Raw genomic sequence first — 7,443 nt, forward strand, 5'->3', positions numbered from 1 at the left:
ACAAAATATAACCATGAGGAATTCAAAGTAAAGTGGAGGCTAAAGACAACCAATGACATAATTACATTTTAATTGGTAATTGACCATTTTCAAATGATCACAAAGACAACTCTCAAGTTTGTCAAATGTGTGGTTACATAAATATCATACATATGATTACCAAACCGTCAAACATATGGTCAAACCACACCATAAATTTATTAAAAAGGCAAAGAAGTAGTTGGGATAAATTTGAATAACTGGAAACTATTCTGGTAAATGATTGTTCTCAAATCTTCCTCAGAAGGAGAACCAAAAATATAGTGCAAGAAAAGGTTGGTCAATTCCTTTGCACCCAAGATATGTTTGCATATATAAAAAAAATCACTAATATTGGAGACCTCATGTAATCTCGTGATTATTTCCAAAATATTGTTTGCCTATACTTGTACTACTACATGTAGTGTAATGTCCAATATCCTATTTATAGGACATTGTATTTGATAAATTTTGAATGTATGAATCAATTCATACTCAATTTTGTTGCGTACACAATGATTTTCTAAGTTTTAATAAATTAAATATTAAGCTTAATAGCCTTAGCCATCCTGGTTTGGGGATGATTAGAAAATTATTGACAATTCTATTGGTCACAACTTAACAAGTTGCAAAATTTCCCAAAATCATCAGGTTTTATGTGCACCACATGTGCCATAGGGGAAATTAATTTAAGGAACTCTCACCTTACAATTCTAAATGAGCCAACTCATTCTTCCTTGAACACATTCAGAAGATATGTGCATTACTCAACCATTGTGTGGTATTATATAGATACTTTATGGTACTTATGGAAACATTTATAAAATGATTTCCAGTGTGTCTCTTGTCACACAAAATCATGAATGATATAACTAAATTGGTTGCTCAAATTCTCAAAGTAAGAGCAAGTTATCCTAAACAAGGGATAAATCCATTCGAATGGACAACTTCGTTGAACTCATTTCAGAAGCAATGTCTGATTATACATAATACATACTTTATGTGCATACCCAGAATGGTTTAGTTCAATATCTTATTAAAGATAGTAAAATTAATAATATGACCAAACTTATAGAATCGTAATTTACTAGCCTCATGCTAGACAAATACGGCATTACACACTGTAAGTATGATCTAAATCATACCAACTGCATAGCATACTACTTTCCCTTGTAGTAATTACGTGGAAATCAACAAAGTATTTCCTATCTGCGATAATTCGGTTACATACCGATATCACCACTCCAGCATACATCAATGGGCTCTCACAGAAATTTAGGGAACTATGTGAGGAATAACAATTTATCCGTCAATCAAAATTATTCACAGCCCATATGCTGATTGCATCAGCAATAAGGACATTTTCCAGCATTAGGGGGAGATTAGTACCACAATGAATGCCGAGAAATAAATTAGACATGTTATTTACATTCAGTCCTTATATCCACGTACTCAAAGAATCTGAACAAGAAGTTTAGAATCACATATTTGCAACTTATTGCAAATCTGCCACATACATTTATTGATAACAAAGGTGTCACTCAAATTTATATTCCTGCAGTAAAGTGTCAGAAAAAGTGGAGGTACCTGATAAACCACTCTTCTCCCCGGATGAGAGCAAGAGGGGGAGAAATCTGACCACATGAGATATAATCTCGCATATGCTTCCGCGGAAACAGAGGAAATCAAATCCTCAACCAGTAAATGTAATTCAACATCAAGTTGAAAGACACCTCATTGGATGCTCATCGTCCAAAGCCCGACATAAATGTGCACAAATTTTTTGGTGTCGGGACATTGAAACACCTTGACTCCATTGTTGTAGGAAATCACAAGGAGTTAAAAGGAATAAATACATTTCCACAAATTTCATCGATTCCTCTAGAATCATATAACATAAGTCTACATTTGTCGACATATATTTCTTCTAAAGATTGCAAAAAACTTTTGGGCCCTGAACCAAAATCCATGGTAGAGTGCCTCTTGTACTCATATTGGTTCACATAAAAGGAAGCAAATAATGAAGAATAGCACTCGCCAATCAAAGAGTGGTATTTACCACAGTAATACCTACTCCTCATAAGTATCTTCCATATGGAATACTAAAAACTTCTCATTCGTAGACAAAGTCAATGAGGTGGTGAAAAAGCGAGGCTTGTAGCAAAAGGGTTCACACAGAGACCCAACATCGATTACGATGTAACATACCTTCTTGGTATGAGTGGAACTATGTTTTGATAATAAATACAGTTGGCAGTACAAATAATATTATCCATGCAGTTAATGGATGAAGTGACTACATACTCATATGAGTCACTCATTTTGGAAATCTATATTAAAGTACCTGAAGGGTTTCATTTCCGAATCCAAAAACAAATCGCAACATGTATTGTGTAAAACTTCATAAGTCACTCTATGACTAGAAATAGTCGTGAATCATATGGTACTACCGACTAGACGAGTTCCTTCTTGAGAGGATTACTCGAAGGATGATGGTTGTTCATGTGTTAATAAAGGAATCCCAAAATTTTATTTCCTTACATCACCTCAGTGTATATCGATGATTTCATCATCAATGTATCTACAAGACATAAACATACACAAAATCATCTCAAGACGGAAAATTTGAATTCAACCAAATTTAGCTTAAGCTTACAACTTGAGCATTCTCTCAAGAATACATATCAGTCTACATATATCCAAAACATATACGAGAAGTTCAGTGTGGATATATCATAACAACAAAAGACATGTATGGTCATACTACCTTTGATAAGGTACATACCTAGGGTTGATAATGAAGTGACATAAAGACCTGAAGTTCTATATCTCACTAATGTCAAAGCACTCATATGATTGCAAACTATGTCAGGCCTGACACCATATTTGTTATGTTTGTTCAGAGTGCAACCCCCCAACAAAAGGTACATGCTTGATATATGGAATATCATCTTATATCTTAAGCTCAGAATAAATATTGTACAATTCCATCAAGAAATACAAGATATGACCACGATATGATATGATGATATTGGCTCTTTATTTGATCCCAATGATGCCATATCAATGACTGCATTTGTTGGAATAGCCTTTATATGGAAGTCGTCTAAATGGAATTTAATGATTATTCCGACTTATCATTATGACATAATTGCTTTATCTAAAAGCATTGCAAAATATGCATGGCTTGGCAGAATGATTAACCACACTCAAAATAATGTGGTTGAGATTCATCAGAATCACATTACTTGATTTATAAAGCTACTTCCACTTGTGTTACTCAATACCAATAGGTTATATGAAGAGCAATATCATAAATCACATTGCTCGAAAACTATTTATCCTCATGGATTATAGAAAAGTGAGGAAATAATTTGCAAACAAAATCATGTGAAAATCCAACAGATTATGCACAATCTTATGTTCATGTCAATGAAATTGGTATGAGACATCCACCATATTTGCAAAGTTCAGGGGGAGTAATCTCCCAAACTATAACCTATTAACAATCATCAGATTGCATATATTGTACTCTTTTTCCCTTGATGAGTTTTTCCCTAATGGTTTCTCATAAAAGGTTTTTAACGAGACAATATAATCACAAGTGTTTGTATATGCCATATCATTTTCTCCTTATATTTTTCCCAGTGGGTTTTAAAGGAGTTTTCAATGGCATGTCAAATGCACTCTTTTCCCTTATGAGTTTTTCTCTCAAAAGTTTCTCATAATGGTTTTTAATGAGGCAATATCTTATCAAAGATCATATGTCATACTTCCTATTTTCCCTATTGGGGTTTTTAAAGGAAGTACTCAAGACATATCAGTTCTCTAAACTCACCAATGAGTTTTCTCCTTCTTCAAAGGTTTTTCTCATATGAGTTATCAAGAGGCAATAATCATTATATGTTGCATCATTTTCTCCTTATTATTTTCCCACTGGGTTTAAAGGAGTTTTAGCAACATGTCTGCACAATTCTCCTCATATTTTCCCCACGGGGTTTTTGAAGGAGACTTTTAAGAATATTCAAAGAGTTTATGAAGATGATGCATATACTCAAGAAGAGGCGTTGTACAAGGGGAGTGTTAAGAATAGATTAGTTGCTTATTAATTAAGCTGATTAGGTTTAAGTTAATTCTTAGATAGGTTACTTAGTCCTCAATCAACCATGCACTTCCTTGACTCTCAAGGAAACTATGTAATAACTTGGCCCTTAAGTAACTTCAAGTTACTTGACTCCCAAGCAACATGTGTACTTCCGCCCGGGTATAAATACCCCATTGCTATCATCAATAAAGCATAATGAATCATTTTTCATTCACCTCTCCTCGATCTTTACTTTTTACATTTAACAAAAACCAGACAAAAAGCAACCCTGGGTTTGTTTTTGATTGGTTTGGACCTTTTTTGACCGGTCAACAGCTTAGTCAGCGCCAAGTCGTACGCCATGTCACCATCTCCTGAATCTGAAATTTGCTTCTATTTTTTTATCCTGTGGGCAAAACTTCTTGAAACTTTCACAAATTGAATCTAAGGGTTGTGTGGACTTTTGAGAATTTTTCAATTCTTTTTGGAATTTTATTTTGGCCAAAATTTGACCCAAAAATGACTAGGCGGTTGACTGGTCAAAAACAGTCAAAAATCAACTCAGGGTTTTTTTTGTCCGTTTTTGAAAGCTCGGATTGTAAATTAGACGGTTTCGTAGTTTAGGGTTGTGTTTTAAACTTTGGCGGTAATTCGAGGTTGTAATATGCACTTATCTCAAGAGCCCCCATTAGAAGTTTTTTGTCCCTTTGCTTTCTTTTTGTGGATACAACAATAATTTGCAGAAACAACAACGCGAACTATATTTTTGAACTAAGAACTACTCCCTCTATTCCTAAATATTATGGTACGGAGGGAGTACAAAACAGCAATTGCAACAACACTGGCTGTTTGAGGGTTTTTTTCTCCCAAACTTCAATTTGCAAATACAACAACAAGAACATAACATCTAATAGGGGCTCTTGATTGCAATTACTATATGCTTCCGCAAAACCAGAAAGAACAGGATTTTAACACAAATACACATGTAACAAACTGCGATTCGCCTACCTTAGACTTAAGAAAATAATCTAGATAGTTTGGGGGTGCCGTGTGGGTCTCATATATGGGTCTGTTTTTTTTTTGAGGGGTATATATGGGTCTGCTTACCGGCGGAGACAGATATATGTGTCCGAGTCGGGGAAATTTCCTGCGAGTGGGCCAGCCCAATAACATCGGTTGCAACGCTTCTTTTTTTTGTGTGTGTGTTTTTCTATTTCAAAAGTTAAATGGATTTTTCTACTCAAAAACGCAGTTACATGGATTTTTTGTTTTGTAACTTTTACTTAATTTTACGTATATGGTATCATTTTGAAATACACATCGACCAGTTATTACATAGGTTGAACATTTTCTAAAAGAGTCTCTCTCTCTCTCTCTCTCTCTCTCTCTCTCTATATATATATATATATATATATATATATATATATATATATATATATATATATATATCTTACCTACTAATAAAACAAATAGTGCTTCTTCCATACGTCATCCAAATTGCTCTTAAAGTTGACTAAAATTACCCATCAAAGCCACCTATAAGTCATAAAAAACGTTTCAAACAGGAAAATCTCCGGACTGGGCCGGCCCATGTAGGCACCTCCCATATTACGCTCTGGGTGTTGAAAAAGATGCAGGACACCAGTTTGGGCCGGCCCATGCGTGCGCGCCTGCTTTTTTAGTTTAGTTTTTTTATTTTTCTTTTCAGTTCCATTTTCTTTTTCTAATTTAAATAATTTAAAACTTCAAATAACTTTTCTCAATTTTAAGAAACTGATAATTTCGAAATAAAATATTCAAAAAAACATATTTATTTTGAGAATTCAAAAACTACTTAGGAGTTTTGAAAAATGTTTGCATATAAAAAAATGTTAAAACTTTGAGAAAATGTCCATAAAATAAAAAAGTCAACGATTTTAAACAAAAGTCCGTGTAAAAATCTTAAAAACAGTTCGTGCCTCTGTTTTTTGTCTCATTTTCTATTTTCATTTTTCTGTTCCATTTTTTAGTTTAAATAATTTAGAACTTTGAAAAACTTTTGCAATTTATAAAACTGGCAATTTTGAAATAAAAGTTTGAAGAAAATATAAAATGTTTGTGAATTCAAAAAATGCTCAGGATTTTTGTAAAAATATTCGCATATTCAGAAAAATGTTCATAATTTTGAGAACAATGTTGGTGAAAACAATAAAAGTCCATGATTTTGAAAAAAAGTTTGTGTGTTATTTTTTGAGTGCAATTGAAAAAAATGTTTGCTAATTCAAAAAATGTTCATGCATTTTAAGAAATGTCCTAAAATTTTAAAGACATAATATGATTAGCACCATTGGAGATTATAATTGTTTTTCTCCTGTTGCAACGCACGGGTCTTTTTGCTAGTATAAATAAAGCATTTATTGCTTCTGTGGTACATCATAAAAATTGCCCTTAAAGTTTGCATAAATTACCCACCATGCCACCGGTAAGTAATAGGAAACGTTTCACAAAGCGAAAAATCTCGGACTGGGACGACCCATGTAAAAACCTCCTATTTTACGCTCTGCACCCTGGTAGAATATCCAGCACACCATATGGGCCGGCCCATGCACAAGCGCCAGTTTTTTTAGTTCCGTTAATTTATTTATCTTCAGTTCCATTTTTTTATTTTAAATAATTTAGAACTTCAAATAGCCTTTCAACTTTTAATAAACTTAAAATTTTCAATCAACATATTTAAAAAAATAAAATGTTTGTGACTTCAAAAACTGCTTGGAGTTTTTGTAAAGAATGCTCGCATATACAATAAAATATTTGCAAGTTTGAAACAATGTTTGTAAAATAAGAAAAGTCCATGATTTCAAATCAAACTCCATGTATTAAAAATTACTAAAAGCATTTAAAAAAATGTTTCTAATTCAAAATATGTTAATGCATTTAAAAAATGTCCTAAATTTTAAAAATAGCTAATGCCTGTTTTGATAGTTTCTTTTTTATTTCAATTTTTCCGTTCCATTTTTGTTTACTTCTAATTTAAATAATTTAGAATTAAAAAAGCATTTGCATATTAAAAAAAATAGGAATTTTGATTTAAAATGTTGGCGAAAACATAAAATGTTTGTGGATTCAAAAAAGGCGCCGGTTTTTTATATATTTTTTTGCAAATTCTAAAACAATGTCCGTGAATTTAATAAATACATTACTGACTTATAAAAATGTTTGTTTATTCAGAAAAACTTCATGCGTTTCAAAAATGTTTGTGAATTTACAGTAAAATCCTCCAACATAAGAAATTATGTTCGTCTTTTCTAGAATTGGTCGCCAATTCAAAAGAAAATATTTAAACCCGTTTGAAATATAAAAAA

Source organism: Hordeum vulgare, chromosome 5H (genome assembly GCF_904849725.1).
Source record: "Hordeum vulgare subsp. vulgare chromosome 5H, MorexV3_pseudomolecules_assembly, whole genome shotgun sequence".
NCBI lineage: Eukaryota > Viridiplantae > Streptophyta > Magnoliopsida > Poales > Poaceae > Hordeum > Hordeum vulgare.